Below are 19250 nucleotides of genomic sequence, written 5' to 3' on the forward strand. Positions count from 1 at the left end.
TTTATTTTTGCACCTACCCCTGGAGTGCTGCGGATTACTACCCTAGATTAGATAGATAGATAGGAGATAGATGGATATGATATAGATAGATGGATATGATATAGATACATTTATATGATATAGATAGATAGATCAGTTTCCCAACCAGGGGGCCTCCAGCTGTTGCAAAACTACAACTCCCAGCATTCCTTTGGCTTTATGAGCATACTGGGAGTTGTAGTTTTGCAACAGCTGGAGGCCCCCCTAGTTGGGAAACACTGATCTATATCAATCATCTATCTATTATCTATCTATCCATCCAAAAAAAAAAAATCAAGAGACCAGCAGCACACAGAAAAATTAGTGCAAAAAAGGTGGAGATTTATTGCATTATCCCAGTGTACAAAAGAAGCAACGTTTCAGCGACCTCTCTTCGCCGTTCTCAAGGAGCTTGTACACTGGGATAATGCAATAAATCTCCACCTTTTTTGCACTAATTTTTCTGTGTGCTGCTGGTCTCTTGCTTTTTTCTAGTACAAGTGAATCTCTCACCAAGGTCCACACCCAGCGTGCACCATTGCATTGGTTTTCTTAATTTTGTTGTGCTGCTCTTCTGGAGTTTTTTTTTTAAATCTATCTATCCATCTATCTCATATCTATCTATCTCATATCTCTCTATCTATCTCATATCTATCTATATCATATTTATCTATCTATCTCATATCTATCTATCTTATATCATATCTATCTATCTATCTATCTATCTATCTATCTATATCCATCTATTTATGTATCTATCTATCTTTCTATTTATCTATCTATCTATCTATCTATCTCATATCTATCTCAGATAGATGAGAGATAGATGAAAGATAGATAGATATGAGAGATAGATAGATAGATGATATATAGATAGATATGAGATAGATAGAAAGATAGATTAATAGATGATAGATAGATAGATGATAGATAGATATGATATAGATAGATAGATGATAGATAGATATGATATAGATAGATAGATAGCAGATAGATGGATAGATGATTGATAGATGGACAGATCAGTGTTTCCCAACCAGGGGGCCTCCAGCTGTTGCAAAACTACAACTCCCAGTATGCTCATAAAGCCAAAGACATGCTGGGAGTTGTCGTTTTGGAATAGCTAGAGGCCCCCTGGTTGGGATACACTGATCTATCTATCTATCTATCTATCTCATATCTATTATCTATCTATCATCTATCTATCTATATATCATCTATCTATCTATCTACAAAACTAAAGATCCAGCGGCACTCCCAGATAAGTTGCAAAAACAAAGAGGGAGATTTATCAAAACCTGTCCAGAGGAAAAGTTGCCCAGTTGCCCATAGCAACCAATCAGATTCCTTCTTTCATTTTGCAGAGGCCTTGTTGAAAATGAAAGAAGGGATCTGATTGGTTGCTATGGGCAACTGGGCAACTTTTCCTCTGGACAGGTTTTGATAAATCTCCCCCAAAGTGTTTTATTCCCCCATGAATGTGTGACGTTTCGATAGCATCCCGCCATCTTTATCATACGTACAGTTGTACATTCTGTAGTCTCTGTGACATCACTGTGCTTCATAATAAACTGTGACATCACTGTGCTTCATAATAAACCGTGACAACACTGTGCTTCATAATAAACCGTGACATCACTGTGCTTCATAATAAACCGTGACATCACTGTGCTTCATAATAAACTGTGACATCACTGTGCTTCATAATAAACTGTGACATCACTGTGCTTCATAATAAACTGTGACATCACTGTGCTTCATAATAAACTGTGACATCACTGTGCTTCATAATAAACTGTGACATCACTGTGCTTCATAATAAACTGTGACATCACTGTGCTTCATAATAAACTGTGACATCACTGTGCTTCATAATAAACTGACATCACTGTGCTTCATAATAAACTGTGACATCACTGTGCTTCATAATAAACTGTGACATCACTGTGCTTCATAATAAACTGTGACATCACTGTGCTTCATAATAAACTGTGACATCACTGTGCTTCATAATAAACTATGACATCACTGTGCTTCATAATAAACTGTGACATCACTGCGCTTCATAATAAACGGTGACATCCTGTGCTTCATAATAAACTGTGACATCACTGTGCTTCATAATAAACTGTGACATCACTGTGCTTCATCCTGTAATTTGATGTCACTGTGTATAACAACCCTGTAGTGAATGCTGACTTCACTGTGTATATTTTCCCGGTACAATGACATCACTGTATAGTTACCCTCTACTGTGACAACACTGCGTTTATTAACCCTGTAGTGGCAAAACTGTTTATTGTCCCTGTACAGAGACATTACTGTTTATATTAACTCTGAACTGTGATGTCACTGTGCATATTTACCCTGTATTGTCATTTGCAGTGCAAGGTAAATATGTACAGTGACATTAGGGTATACAGGCTTATTATATACTGTGATGTCACAGTGCAGTGTAAGTATCAACAGTGATGTTGCAGTATAGAGATAACACACAGTGATGTTATAGTTCAGAGATAATATACACAGTGATGTCACAGTACAGGGATAATACACACAGTGATGTCACAGTACAGGGATAATACACACAGTGATGTCACAGTACAGGGATAATATACACAGTGATGTCACAGTACAGGGATAATATACACAGTGATGTCACAGTACAGGGATAATATACACAGTGATGTCACAGTACAGGGATAATACACAGTGATGTCACAGTACAGGGATAATACACACAGTGATGTCACAGTACAGAGATAATACACACAGTGATGTCACAGTACAGAGATAATACACACAGTGATGTCACAGTACAGGGATAATACACTGATGTCACAGTACAGAGATAATACACACAATGATGTCACAGTACAGGGAGGGATAATATACACAGTGATGTCATAGTACAGGGATAATATACAGTGACATCACAGTACAGGGATAATACACAGTGATGTCACAGTACAGGGATAATACACAGTGATGTGACAGTACAGAGATAATACACACAGTGATGTCACAGTACAGGAATAATACACAGTGATGTCACAGTACAGGAATAATACACAGTGATGTCACAGTACAGGAATAATACACAGTGATGTCACAGTACAGGAATAATACACAGTGATGTCAAAGTACAGGGATAATATACAGAGTGATGTCACAGTACAGGGATAATATACAGAGTGATGTCACAGTACAGGGATAATACACACAGTGATGTCACAGTACAGAGATAATACACACAGTGATGTCACAGTACAGGGATAATACACACAGTGAGGTCACAGTACAGGGATAATACACACAGTGATGTCACAGTACAGGGATAATATACACAGTGATGTCACAGTACAGGGATAATACATACAGAGATGTCACAGTACAGGGATAATATACACAGTGATGTCACAGTACAGGGATAATACACACAGTGATGTCACAGTACAGGGATAATATACACAGTGATGTCACAGTACAGGGATAATACACAGTGATGTCACAGTACAGGCATAATACACAGTGATGTCACAGTACAGGTATAATACACACAGTGATGTCACAGTACAGAGATAATACACACAGTGATGTCACAGTACAGAGATAATACACACAGTGATGTCACAGTACAGGGATAATACACAGTGATGTCACAGTACAGAGATAATACACACAGCGATGTCACAGTACAGGGATAATACACAGTGATGTCACAGTACAGAGATAATACACACAGTGATGTCACAGTACAGGGAGGGATAATATACACAGTGATGTCATAGAACAGGGATAATACACAGTGACGTCACAGTACAGGGATAATACACAGTGACGTCACAGTACAGGAATAATACACAGTGATGTCACAGTACAGGAATAATACACAGTGATGTCACAGTACAGAGATAATACACACAGTGATGTCACAGTACAGGAATAATACACAGTGATGTCACAGTACAGGGATAATATACAGAGTGATGTCACAGTACAGGGATAATATACAGAGTGATGTCACAGTACAGGGATAATACACAGTGATGTCACAGTACAGAGATAATACACAGTGATGTCACAGTACAGGGATAATACACAGTGATGTCACAGTACAGGGATAATACACACAGTGATGTCACAGTACAGGGATAATATACAGAGTGATGTCACAGTTCAGGGATAATATACAGAGTGATGTCACAGTGCAGGGATAATACACAGTGATGTCACATTACAGGGATAATACACAGAGTGATGGCACAGTACAGAGATAATACACAGTGATGTCACAGTACAGGGATAATACCCACAGTGAGGTCACAGTACAGGGATAATACACAGTGATGTCACAGTACAGGGATAATACACAGAGTGATGTCACAGTACAGGGATAATACACAGAGTGATGGCACAGTACAGAGATAATACACAGTGACGTCACAGTACAGGGATAATACACAATGATGGCACAGTACAGAGTTAATACACAGTGATGTCACATTACAGGGATAATACACAGAGTGATGGCACAGTACAGAGATAATACACAGTGATGTCACAGTACAGGGATAATACACAGTGATGTCACAGTATAACCATCTCACAGCCGGACCACCATGTAATTTCAGCAGAAAATAAAGCAGGGCCTCATGTTCAAGTTTCGCCTAAGGCCTCACAAAGTCTAGATCCGCCTCTGGTCGGCCCTACCATGGGACCCGGTGGGACCATAAGTCCCAGGTGGCACTTTTCAGGGGCGGCATTTTGCTGCCCCCTTTTTTTTTTGTGCCTAGTAGGTTCATGGTAGGATTGGCGCCGCCGTTGCTCACTGTTCTAAAGCAGCTGCGGGGTATAATAGCGCAGCGGGCACTTTAGACAGTGAGTCTGCCTCCGACCGGGGTCTGACGAGTGACGTCGCACAAGTGACGTACTTCTGCAGACCCGCTCAGGAGGACGTCAGTGACGTCACTCGTCAGGCCGCTGCCGGAGAGGAGAAGCGCTGTGCAGGGCAGGTAAGTGTGTCTCTGTGTGTGTCTGTGTCTGTCTGTGTGTTTGGGGGGGCTATGGCTACCTAATGTGAGGAATCTATGCTACCTAATGTGGGGAAACTATGTTACCTAATGTGGGAAATATGTGCTACCTAATGTGGGGAAACTATGCTACCTAATGTGGGGAAAGTATGCTACCTAATGTGGGGAAGCTATGCTACCTAATGTGGGGAAACTATGTTACCTAATGTGGGGAATCTGTGCTACCTAATGTTGGGAAACTATGCTACCTAATGTGGGGAAACTATGTTACCTAATGTGGGGAATCTGTGCTACCTAATGTGGGGAAACTATGTTACCTAATGTGGGGAAAGTATGCTACCTAATGTGGGGAAGCTATGCTACCTAATGTGGGGAAACTATGTTACCTAATGTGGGGAATCTGTGCTACCTAATGTGGGGAAACTATGTTACCTAATGTGGGGAAACTATGCTACCTAATGTGGGGAAACTGCTAACTAATGTAGGGAATCTATGCTACCTAATGGGGGGAAACTATGCTACCTAATGTGGGTAATCTATGCTACCTAATGTTGGGAATCTATGCTACCTAATGTGGGGGGCTTGAATGAGCTGCGGCATATGGGAGGCCTTTATAAATAATTAGAAACTTATACAGCAAGTGACATATGGGGGTCCACCTGAGTAAGTGACACATGGAGGGGGGGGTGCTGAACAATTGATGTTTTTTTGGGGGGGGGCACAGGCACATTCTTTGCACAAGGGCCCTCTGCTGTCTGTGTCCGCCCCTGTATATATATATATATATATATATAAAACTCAACGTGTGTGTGTGTGTGTGTATGTATGTTCCACAAAAACTTCCAAACGGCTAAAGATATTAACATGAAACTTGGCACACATGTTACTTATGTTTAAAGTCCTATACAAGTCAATGGGAAATATATGTTACTGCATAACTTCCAAACGGCTGGAGATATTTTGATAGCACTTGGTCACATGTTACTTATATATCCGCTTAAAATATAGGATAATTTAACCCTTAACTGCCCCCATTTGTGAGGGTCGGGTTTTTTGTTTAAAGTCCCATGCAAATCAATGGGAAATGTATGTTCCCACATAACTTCCGTATGGCTGGAGCTATTTCAATACCTGGTGCACATATTACAGGTCGTGATATGAGGTGGAGATAGGAGGTCAAGATTGGAGGACGGGATGGTCGGGATAGGAGGTCGCATTAGGAGGTCAGGATATGAGGACTGGATAGGAGGTGGAGATAGGAGGACGGGATAGGAGGTCGGGATAGGAGGTCGGGATAGGAGGTCGAGATAGGAGGTTGAGATAGGAGGTCGAGATAGGAGGTTGGGGTAGGAGGACAGGATAGGCGGTTGAGATAGGAGGATGGGATAGAAGGACGGGATAGGAGGTCGGGAAAGGAGGTCGAGATAGGAGGTCTGGATAGGAGGTTGGAATAGGAGGACGGGATAGGAGGATGGAATAGGAGGTCGGGATAGGAGGTCAGGATAGGAGGATGGGATAGGAGGTCGGGATAGGAGGTCAGGATAGGAGGTCGGGATAGGAGGACGGAAAAGGAGGTCGAGATAGGAGGTTGGGATAGGAGGTCAAGATAGGAGGTTGGGGTAGGAGGATGGGATAGGAGGTCGAGATAGGAGGATAGGATAGAAGGACGGGATAGGAGGTTGGGAAAGGAGGTCGAGATAGGCGGATGGGATAGGAGGACGGGATAGGAAGTCAAGATAGGAGGTCGGGTTAGGAGGTCAAGATAGGAGGATGGGATAGGAGGATTGGATAGGAGGACGGGATAGGAGGATGGGATAGGAGGTAGGGATAGGAGGACGGGATAGGAGGTCGGAATAGGAGGTCGGGATAGGAGGTCGGGATAGGAGGTCGGGATAGGAGGATGGGATAGGAGGACGGGATAGGAAGACGGGATAGGAGGTCGGGGTATGAGGACAGGATATGGGGTTGGGATATGACAACAATATATGGGGATGGGATTTGAAGTCAAAAGCTTCCTCCTTTGTTGATTTTCCTCCCCAACAAGGAGGAGGAAGGAAAAACCGGGCAACGCCGGGTATTCAGCTAGTATATATATATATATATATATATATATATATATATATATATATATATATATAAAACTCAACGTGTGTTTGTGTGTGTATGTATGTTCCACAAAAACTTCCAAACGGCTAAAGATATTAACATGAAACTTGGCACACATGTTACTTATATCTCAACAACAAACATAGGATAGGTGATTTAACCCTTACTCACCCCCATTTGCCAGGGGCGGGGTTTATGTTTAAAGTCCTATACAAGTCTATGGGAAATATATGTTACTGCATAACTTCCAAACAGCTGGAGATATTTCGATAATACTTGGTCACATGTTACTTATATGTCCACTTAAAATATAGGATTGTTAATTTAACCCTTAACTACCCCCATTTGTGAGGGTCAGGGTTTTTGTTTAAAGTCACATGCAAATCAAGGGGAAATGTATCTTCTCACATAAATTCTGTATGGCTGGAGATATTTCAATACCTGGTACACATATTACAGGTCGAGATATGAGGACGAGATGGGAGGTCGAGATAGAAGGTCGAGATAGGAGGACGGGATAGGAGGTCGAGATAGGAGGACTGTAAAGGAGGTCGAGATAGGTGGTCGGAGAGGAGGTCGGGATAGGAGGTCGAGATAGGAGGACTAAATATTGGAAAAAATCGACCTGGCATCAGGCGCTCGGGGATCCAGAGAGGTCTCACAACCAGTTCATGGAGGTGGATAGGAATTCAAGCTTTATTAGTATACAACAACGCGTTTCGGGGTTAGCATACCCCTTCTTCAGATTGACAGATTTGTGAGATAGGAGGACGGGATAGGAGGTTGAGATAGGAGGAGGGGATAGGGGGTTGAGATAGGAGGACAGGATAGGAGGACAGGATAGGAGGTCGAGATAGGAGGATGGGATAGGAGGTCGAGATAGGAGGACGGAATAGAAGGACGGGATAGGAGGTCAAGATAGGAGGTCGGGATAGAAGGTCGAGATAGGAGGATGGGATAGGAGGACGAGATAGGTGGTCGGGATAGGAGGACAGAATAGGAGGATGGAATAGGAGGACGGGATAGGAGGTCGAGACAGGAGGTCGGGACAGGAGGTCGAGATAGGAGGTCGAGATAGGAGGTCGGCATAGGAGGTCGAGATAGGAGGATGGGATAGGAGGACAGGATAGGAGGTCAAGATAGGAGGTCGGGATAGGAGGTCAAGATAGGTGGATGGGATAGGTGGACGGGATAGGAGGATGGGATAGGAGCTTGAGATAGGAGGTCGGGATATGAGGACAGGATATGGGATTGGGATATGACAACAATATATGGGGATGGGATTTGAAGTCAAAAGCTTCCTCCTTTGTTGATTTTCCTCCCCAACAAGGATGAGGAAGGAAAAACCGGGCAACGTCGGGTACTCAGCTAGTATATACCGTATTTATCGTCAAGCGGGCGCTTTAAATCAATGAACTGCAGCGGCTTTTCAGGTGCAGAGACCTGCCGTCGCTGCCGGCTTCTCTGCCCCTGCCTGTCCTGGGGTCTAGAGCCCTGCTGCCGGCCCTTCTCTCCCCTTGGCTATCGGTGCCGCGGCCCCTTTGCCGGCGACGATAGCCAGGGGGAGAGAAGCGGCGCCGGCAATGGGGCAGCGGCGCCAACAGAGAGGGGGAGAGAAGGGGCAGCGGCACCCATTGCCGGCGCTGCTGCCCCGTTGCCTCCCCCATCCCCTGTTGTATAATTACCTGTTGCTGGGGTCGGGTCTGCGCTGCTTCAGGCCTCCGGTGTGCGTCCCCTGCATCGTTGCTATGCGCTGCGAGACTCAATGACGTCACTCGTCATTGCGCTGTGCCGTGCAGTGCATAGCAACGATGCTGGGGCCGCACACCGGAGGCCTGAAGCAGCGTGGACCCGACCCCGGCAACAGGTAATTATACAACCAGGGATGGGGGAGGCAACGGGGCAGCAGCGCCGGCAATGGGTGCCGCTGCCCCTTCTCTCCCCCTGGCTATCGGCGCCGCTGCCCCATTGTCGGCGCCGCTTCTCTCCCACTGGCTATCGGCGCCGGCACCGATAGTCAGGGGGAGAGAACGGGCAACGGCGCAGATAGCCAGCGGGAGAGAAGCGGCGGCAGCAGGGCTCTAGACCCCAGGAAAGGCAGGGGGAGAGAAGCGGACAGCGACGGCCTCTCTCCCCCTGCCTTTCCTGGGGGCTTCTGTGGGGTCAGAAACAGTGTATCGGGGTATACACATGCACACACACGCACCCTCATTTTACCAAGGATATTTGGGTAAAAAACTTTTTCTTACCCAAATATCCTTGGTAGAATGAGGGTGCGTGTTATAGGCCGGTGCGTGGTATACCCCGATAAATACAGTACATAAAACTCAATGTGTGTGTATGTATGTGTGTATGTTCCAGCATCACGTCCATACGGCTGAAGATATTAACATGAAACTTGGCACACATGTTACTTATATGTCAACAACAAACATAGGATAGGTAATTTAACCCTTACTCCCCCCTATTTACCAGGGTCGGGGTTTTTGTTAAAGTCCCATACAAGTCTATGGGAAATATATGTTACTGCATAGCTTCCAAACGGCTGGAGATATTTCGATAATACTTGGTCACATGTTACTTATATGTCCACTTAAAATATAGGATAGCTAATTTAACCCTTAACTACCCCCATTTGTGAGGGTCGGGGTTTTTGTTTAAAGTCACATGCAAATCAATGGGCAATGTATGTTCCCACATAATTTCCGTTCGGCTGGAGATATTTCAATAATACCTGGTACAAATATTACATATATGTCAAATAAAAAGACATAAAAAATGGGTTTTTGTTTCAAGTCCCATGCGAGTATATGGGACTTCCAATACCTTACTCCACAAGCTCTTCTCTGCATCTCCTGGTGAATGTGTCAATCCAGCTTGCAAGCCACACCCCATCTCACAAAGAGAGGAGGTCGGGATAGGAGGACGGGATATGAGGTCAAGATTGGAGGACAGGATAGGAGGTCAGGATATGAGGACGGGATAGGAGGTCAGGATATGAGGACGGGATAGGAGGTCGGGATATGATGAAGGGATATGAGGTCGGGATATGAGGACGAGATATGAGGACAGGATATGAGGTCGAGATATGAGGACGGGATATGAGGACAGGATAGGAGGACAGGATAGGAGGACAGGATAGGAGGTCGGGATATGAGGTCGAGATAAGGACGGGATATGAGGACGGGACAGGAGGTCGAGATATGAGGTCGAGATATGAGGACGGGATAAGAGGTCGGGATATGAGCTCGAGATGTGAGTTCGGGATATGAGGTCGGGATATGAGGACGGGATATGAGGTCATGATGTGAGGATGGGATATGGGGACGGAATAGGAGGTTGGGATATGAGGTCGAGATATGAGGACAAGATATGAGGAAGGGATATGAGGTCAAGATATGAGGTCGGGATATGAGGACGGGATATGAGGACATGATATGAGGTCGGGATATGAGAATGGGATATGAGGACATGATATGAGGTCGGGATATGAGGTTGAGATATGAGGATGGGATATGGGGACTGGATATGAGGTTGGGATGGGAGGACGGGATAGGAGGTCGGGATTTGAGGTCACGATATGAGGATGGGATATGAGGACGGGATAGGAGGCCGGGATATGAGGTCACGATATGAGGATGGGATATGAGGATGGGATAGAAGGTCGGGATATGAGGTCAAGATATGAGGACAAGATATGAGGAAGGGATATGAGGACGGGATATGAGGACAGGATATGATGTTGGGATATGAGAATGGGATATGAGGACGGGATATGAAATCGGGATATGAGGTTGAGATATGAGGATGGAATATGGGGACGGGATATGAGGTTGGGATGAGGATGGGATATGAAGACAAAAGCTTCCTCCTTTGTTGATTTCCCAACAAGGATTAGGAAGGAAAAACCGGGCAACGCCGGGTACTCAGCTAGTATATATATATATATATATATATATATATATATATATATATATGTATTTTTTTCTTTATGGCATCAGTAACCGGGTAGTCATGTGATGTTTAATTAGCATACTACACTAATGACATAAGCAAATTGTGAGTCATGTGACACTATGAAGGAGTGTTTTAGATTGGGTTTTACTTCGTGATGGCTTTGAAACGCGAAATGCTTTTAAATAAAATGTTTTTCTTTTGACTTCATTTTTTTACCTTGAGTTGTTCCAGGGAGGGGAACCTATTTTTTTTCCCAAGGAGGAAGTATTGGTGTTCATTGCATTGTGTTCGCAGCGGGAGCGTGTTTGGTGAGGAGCTGCAGCCCTACCATGGTTCATTTGGAAACCTTTCACATGCTGTTGTATGATTGTGCCGGTCTTTGCACAACTCCTCTAGGTGAGTGGTTCTTTATTATTGTGTTTCACTCACTTTTAGGGCAGGGCAACACGGGGCACATCTGCAGCATATTTCATGCTGCAGATGTGTCAGCAGCAGTCACAGAGGGACTGCAGAGCGATCCTTCTGTGACTGCCGTCAGTGCATCTGCAGTATTAAATACGTTGCGAATGCGCCCCGTGTGATCCTCCTCTTATAAAGGATCAGAGGAGTGCTAATTTTTGAATGGACATCTGGAAAATGAAAAAGCGATTTGATTGGTTGCTATGGGCAACTGTTCAACTTTTCCTCTGCACAGGTTTCGATACATCTTCCCCATAGTGTGTATATAAGCCTCCTGGAAGGGAATGATCAGGCCCCTTTAGTTTTTAAGATATTAAGAACTACATAACCCAATATATGTCATCAGAAATTGAGCCATCTGTGTGTCAGTCACACTCAGGAAGAATCTTTTGTCGGTGACAGCGACAATCTGTTATCATCATTTCTGAGATTATTATAGTATCCATGTTCAGCCGCCATTATATTACCACATGGTAATCACGACAATCTGTACCCGCCACCGACCTTCCAGTCACATTGTGATCACAAATAAATTTCTTACAAGCTAGCGGAGGAATATTACATTATGAGCATTCAGTTTTAGCAAGTACATTTTATATTGAACAGTTATACAAGTCTTTAATACACTTATCTCTTTTTTTCTTTTTTTTAAAGATCTCTGCTTCCTGTCAACCAATTGGATTGTTTCATTCAAGTGAGTACAAATCTGCCCTGGAATAGGTATAGGACTTATTAACAGCACTAATGTGGTGGCTTTTGGGGTGGCATGTGTAATGAATTGATAGGTTGTTGTAACTGGAATAGAGTTTGTGACGCCAGGGTAGTGTTACCCTCCACACTCCAAGGATAAGCAGGTTCCTGGGCCAAGTGCTGAGGCAATAAAGACCACAGATGCAGGGTTATGGAAACTACTTTAACTTTGACAATCATTTGATAATCAATATTACAGTACAATACATTATAAGATATAACACATATAAACCTGAGTAGTCGGCCTGTAGCAGACACGTTAGGTGACATCCACCTGACAGGTAAGGTAGACAGGTATGTTCTGCACCAGGACACCACACTTAGGTATACATAGGCGCCGTATACGCAAAATGGCAGCTTTTTTGGAAAGTTATTTTTTATTTTGCATGTATCAGTGCAAATATCTGATAAAGAGTTAATAAAAAGCAATATTCCAGATTCTGTCACTTCCTAGATTCAAAGACCATGTCTGTAAGTCTCCTCAAGATCAGATACTCTGTAAATCTTCTGCAGTGTTGCTGACTCTTTTAATCTCACTTTCTTTTTATTTGACGATAAAATTCCCCATTAGATAGAAGAACACATTGCTTAAATTGAACCAGAGAAATCAGTTGTGTAATATATCAAGCTCTTTCCCAAACCCCAACTGGGTTACACTTTGCTTGTAAACTTGTTATAAACTTGGGAGAATGGCAGGGATTACTATACAATGGCCCCTGGTGGGCTCTTTGCTCTGGTCACATTGAAGCCGGGTAATTTTCACAGTCATCCAGCTTTCATTTATCAGGAGAACAACATTCCCAGCAATTTGTTTGTGGTTCCTTTTATTTTCAAACTCAACAAAGCTTGAACATCTTTTGTACCTAAAACTATAAATTATCTATCTATGTTATATCTATCTATCTCATATATATCTATCTCATATATATCTATCTCATATCTATCCATCTATATATCTATCTATCTATTTAATATCTATCTATCTATCTCATATCTATCTTTCTATCTATCTCATATCTATCTCATATCTATTTATCTCATATCTATCTATCTCACATCTATCTATCTCATATCTATCAATCTCATCTCTATCTATCCATCTATCTATCTATCTAATATGTATCTCATATCTGTCACGATTCGGCTGGCAAGAGGTGGATCCTCTGTGCCAGAGAGGGTTTGGCGTGGACCGTGCTAGTGGACCGGTTCTAAGTTACTACTGGTTTTCACCAGAGCCCGCCGCAAAGCGGGATGGTCTTGCAGCGGCGGTAGTAACCAGGTCGTATCCACTAGCAACGGCTCAACCTCTCTGACTGCTGAAGATAGGCGCGGTACAAGGGAGTAGGCAAGAGCAAGGTCGGACGTAGCAGAAGGTCGGGGCAGGCAGCAAGGATCGTAGTCAGGGGCAACGGCAGGAGGTCTGGAACACAGGCTAGGAACACACAAGGAAACGCTTTCACTGGCACGATGGCAACAAGATCCGGCGAGGGAGTGCAGGGGAAGTGAGGTATACATAGGGAGTGCACAGGTGAACACACTAATTAGAACCACTGCGCCAATCAGTGGCGCAGTGGCCCTTTAAATCGCAGAGACCCGCCGCGCGCGCCGGGACAGGACCGACGGAGAGCGAGTCAGGTACGGGAGCCGGGGTGCGCATCGCGAGCGGGCGCCACCCGCATCGCGAATCGCATCCCGGCTGGAGGCGGTTTCGCAGCGCACCCGGTCAGTGGATCCGACCGGGGCGCTGCCGCAGCGAGGACGCCGCGAGCGCTCCGGGGAGGAGCGGGGACCCGGAGCGCTCGGCTTAACAGTACCCCCCCCCTTGGGTCTCCCCCTCTTCTTGGAACCTGAGAACCTGAGGACCAGACTTTTATCTAGGATATTGTCCTCAGGTTCCCAGGATCTCTCTTCAGGACCACAGCCCTCCCAGTCAACCAAAAAAAAAGTTTTTCCTCTGACCTTTTTGGAGGCCAGTATCTCCTTTACAGAAAAGATGTCAGAAGAACCGGAAACAGGAGTGGGAGAAACAAGTTCGGGAGAGAAACGGTTGATGATGAGTGGTTTAAGAAGAGAGACATGAAAGGCATTAGGAATACGAAGAGAAGGAGGAAGAAGAAGTTTGTAAGAGACAGGATTAATTTGGCACAAGATTTTGAAAGGACCAAGATAGCGTGGTCCCAATTTGTAGCTGGGGACACGGAAGCGGACATATTTAGCGGAGAGCCATACCTTGTCTCCGGGAGAGAAGATGGGGGGAGCTCTTCTTTTCTTATCGGCAAACTTTTTCATGCGTGAAGAAGCCTGTAAGAGAGAATTTTGGGTCTCTTTCCATATGGTGGAAAGATCACGAGTTATTTCATCCACAGCGGGCAAGCCAGAGGGCAAGGGAGTAGGGAGGGGGGGAAGAGGGTGACGGCCGTACACCACGAAAAATGGGGATTTGGAAGAAGATTCAGAGACTCTGAAGTTGTACGAGAATTCGGCCCATGGTAGAAGATCCGCCCAGTCATCCTGGCGGGAGGAAACAAAATGCCGTAAATAGTCACCCAGGACTTGGTTAATTCTTTCTACTTGCCCATTGGATTGAGGATGATAAGCAGAAGAAAAGTTTAATTTAATCTTGAGTTGTTTACAGAGAGCCCTCCAGAATTTTGACACGAATTGGACGCCTCTATCCGAGACGATCTGCGTAGGTAAACCGTGAAGACGAAAAATGTGTACAAAAAATTGTTTTGCCAACTGAGGTGCTGAAGGAAGACCAGGAAGAGGAATAAAATGTGCCATCTTGGAAAATCGATCAACGACCACCCAAACAACAGTGTTGCCACGGGATGGGGGTAAGTCAGTAATAAAGTCCATACCAATCAGAGACCAAGGCTGTTCGGGGACAGGCAGAGGATGAAGGAGACCAGCAGGCTTCTGGCGAGGAGTCTTATCTCGGGCACAGACAGTGCAGGCCCGCACAAAATCAACAACATCCGTCTCCAGAGTCGGCCACCAATAAAAACGAGAGATGAGTTGCAAGGATTTTTTGATGCCCGCATGGCCTGCGAGGTGGGAGGAGTGACCCCATTTGAGGACTCCGAGGCGTTGGCGTGGAGAGACGAAGGTCTTCCCTGGAGGAGTTTGCCTGATGGAGGCTGGAGAAGTGGAGATCAGGCAGTCAGGAGGAATGATGTGTTGCGGAGAGAGCTCTACTTCCGAGGCATCCGAGGAACGAGAGAGAGCATCGGCCCTAATGTTCTTGTCGGCAGGGCGAAAATGAATTTCAAAATTAAACCGGGCAAAGAACAGAGACCACCTGGCCTGGCGAGGATTCAGCCGTTGGGCAGACTGGAGATAGGAGAGATTCTTGTGATCGGTGTAAATAATAACTGGAAATTTTGATCCCTCCAGCAGGTGCCTCCATTCCTCAAGTGCTAATTTAATGGCCAGTAACTCTCGATCCCCGATGGAGTAGTTCCTCTCCGCTGGAGAGAAGGTCCTAGAAAAAAACCCACAAGTAACAGCATGCCCGGAATAATTTTTTTGTAGAAGGACCGCTCCAGCTCCCACTGAGGAGGCATCAACCTCCAATAGGAAGGGTTTAGATGGGTCAGGTGTGGAGAGCACGGGGGCAGAAGAAAAGGCAGACTTGAGCCGTTTAAAAGCGTCTTCCGCTTGAGAAGGCCATGACTTAGGATTGGCATTCTTCTTGGTTAAAGCCACGATAGGAGCCACAATGGTGGAAAAATGTAGAATAAATTGTCTGTAATAATTGGCGAACCCCAAAAAACGTTGGATAGCACGGAGTCCGGAGGGGCGTGGCCAATCTAAGACGGCAGAGAGTTTAACAGGGTCCATTTGTAGTCCCTGGCCAGAGACCAAGTATCCTAGAAAAGGAAGAGATTGACATTCAAACAGACATTTCTCCATTTTGGCATAAAGTTGATTGTCTCGAAGTCTCTGAAGAACCATGCGGACATGCTGGCGGTGTTCTTCTAAGTTGGCAGAAAAAATCAAAATATCGTCCAGATACACAACAACACAGGAATATAAGAGATCACGAAAAATTTCATTAACAAAGTCTTGGAAGACGGCAGGGGCGTTGCACAGGCCAAAGGGCATGACCAGATACTCAAAGTGTCCATCTCTAGTGTTAAATGCAGTTTTCCATTCGTCCCCCTCCCTGATGCGGATGAGATTATAAGCACCTCTTAAGTCCAGTTTGGTAAAGATGTGGGCACCTTGAAGGCGATCAAAGAGTTCAGAGATAAGAGGAAGGGGGTAGCGGTTCTTTACCGTGATTTTATTAAGTCCGCGGTAGTCAATGCAAGGACGTAAGGAGCCATCTTTTTTGGACACAAAGAAAAATCCAGCTCCGGCAGGAGAGGAGGATTTGCGGATAAACCCCTTTTTCAAATTTTCCTGGATGTATTCAGACATGGCAAGAGTCTCTGGGGCGGACAGAGGATAAATTCTGCCCCGGGGAGGAGTAGTGCCCGGGAGGAGGTCAATAGGACAGTCATAAGGCCTGTGAGGAGGTAAAGTCTCAGCTTGTTTTTTGCAAAATACGTCAGCATAGTCCATATAGGCCTTAGGGAGACCGGTTACAGGGGGAACCACAGGGTCACGGCAGGGAGTACTGGGAACCGGTTTAAGGCAGTCCTTGAAACAAGAGGTACCCCAGCTCTTGATCTCCCCTGTGGACCAATCAAGGGTTGGGGAATGGCGTTGAAGCCATGGTAGTCCAAGGAGAATTTCGGAAGTGCAATTGGGGAGGACCAAAAACTCAATTTTTTCGTGATGAGGACCAATGCACATTAGGAGGGGCTCCGTGCGGAAACGTATAGTACAGTCCAATCTTTCATTGTTAACACAATTGATGTAGAGGGGTCTGGCGAGACTGGTCACCGGGATGTTGAACCTGTTGATGAGAGAGGCCAAGATAAAGTTTCCTGCAGATCCGGAATCCAAGAAGGCCATAATAGAGAAGGAGTAGGTAGAGGCAGATATCCGCACAGGCACAGTAAGACGTGGAGAAGCAGAGTTGACATCAAGGACTGCCTCACCTTTGTGCGGAGTCAGCGTACGTCTTTCCAGGCGGGGAGGACGGATAGGACAATCCTTCAGGAAGTGTTCGGTACTGGCACAGTACAGGCAGAGATTCTCCATGCGGCGTCGTGTCCTCTCTTGAGGTGTCAGGCGAGACCGATCAACTTGCATAGCCTCCACGGCGGGAGGCACAGGAACGGATTGCAGAGGACCAGAGGAGAGAGGAGCCGGGGAGAAAAAAACGCCTTGTGCGAACAAAGTCCATATCCTGGCGGAGCTCCTGACGCCTTTCGGAAAAACGCATGTCTATGCGAGTGGCTAGATGAATGAGTTCATGTAGGTTAGCAGGAATTTCTCGTGCGGCCAGAACATCTTTAATGTTGCTGGATAGGCCTTTTTAAAAGGTCGCGCAGAGGGCCTCATTATTCCAAGATAGTTCGGAAACAAGAGTACGGAATTGTATGGCGTACTCGCCAACGGAAGAATTACCCTGGACCAGGTTCAGTAGGGCAGTCTCAGCAGAAGAGGCTCGGGCAGGTTCCTCAAAGACACTTCGAATTTCCGAGAAGAAGGAGTGTACAGAGGCAGTGACGGGGTCATTGCGGTCCCAGAGCGGTGTGGCCCATGACAGAGCTTTCCCAGACAAAAGGCTGACTACGAAAGCCACCTTAGACCTTTCAGTAGGAAACTGGTCCGACATCATCTCCAAGTGCAGGGAACATTGTGAAAGAAAGCCACGGCAAAACTTAGAGTCCCCATCAAATTTATCCGGCAGGGATAGTCGTAGGCCGGAGACGGCCACTCGCTGCGGAGGAGGTGCAGGAGCTGGCGGAGGAGATGATTGCTGAAGCTGTGGTAGTAGCTGCTGTAGCATCACGGTCAGTTGAGACAGCTGATGGCCTTGTTGCACTATCTGTTGTGACTGCTGGGCGACCACCGTGGTGAGGTCGGCGACAACTGGCAAAGGAACTTCAGCGGGATCCATGGCCGGATCTACTGTCACGATTCGGCTGGCAAGAGGTGGATCCTCTGTGCCAGAGAGGGATTGGCGTGGACCGTGCTAGTGGACCGGTTCTAAGTTACTACTGGTTTTCACCAGAGCCCGCCGCAAAGCGGGATGGTCTTGCAGCGGCGGTAGTAACCAGGTCGTATCCACTAGCAACGGCTCAACCTCTCTGACTGCTGAAGATAGGCGCGGTACAAGGGAGTAGGCAAGAGCAAGGTTGGACGTAGCAGAAGGTCGGGGCAGGCAGCAAGGATCGTAGTCAGGGGCAACGGCAGGAGGTCTGGAACACAGGCTAGGAACACACAAGGAAACGCTTTCACTGGCACGATGGCAACAAGATCCGGCGAGGGAGTGCAGGGGAAGTGAGGTATACATAGGGAGTGCACAGGTGAACACACTAATTAAAACCACTGCGCCAATCAGTGGCGCAGTGGCCCTTTAAATCGCAGAGACCCGGCGCGCGCGCGCCCTAGGGAGCGGGGCCGCGCGCGCCGGGACAGGACCGACGGAGAGCGAGTCAGGTACGGGAGCCGGGGTGCGCATCGCGAGCGGGCGCCACCCGCATCGCGAATCGCATCCCGGCTGGAGGCGGTATCGCAGCGCACCCGGTCAGTGGATCCGACCAGGGCGCTGCCGCAGCGAGGACGCCGCGAGCGCTCCGGGGAGGAGCGGGGACCCGGAGCGCTCGGCGTAACAATATCTATTTATCTCATATCTATCTATCTCACATCTATCTATCTCATATCTATCTATCTATCTCATATCTATCTATCTCATATCTATCTCATATCTATTTATCTCATATCTATCTATCTCACATCTATCTATCTCATATCTATCAATCTCATCTCTATCTATCCATCTATCTATCTATATATCTATCTAAT

The 19250-nt window shown here is 45.9% G+C and overlaps 1 long non-coding RNA gene across 1 annotated transcript in view; it reads left to right on the top strand.

Annotated features, from left to right (window-relative positions):
• Nucleotides 1–12240: 12240 nt before the first annotated feature.
• The window catches only part of LOC130273026 (uncharacterized), a 48213-nt gene continuing 41203 nt past the window's right edge, over nucleotides 12241–19250 (top strand). The window contains exon 1 of the long non-coding RNA XR_008843843.1: nucleotides 12241–12293. This is a non-coding gene — a long non-coding RNA (uncharacterized LOC130273026). The remainder of the gene's footprint in view (nucleotides 12294–19250) is intronic.

Source organism: Hyla sarda, chromosome 5 (assembly GCF_029499605.1).
Source record: "Hyla sarda isolate aHylSar1 chromosome 5, aHylSar1.hap1, whole genome shotgun sequence".
Classification (NCBI taxonomy): Eukaryota; Metazoa; Chordata; class Amphibia; order Anura; family Hylidae; genus Hyla; species Hyla sarda.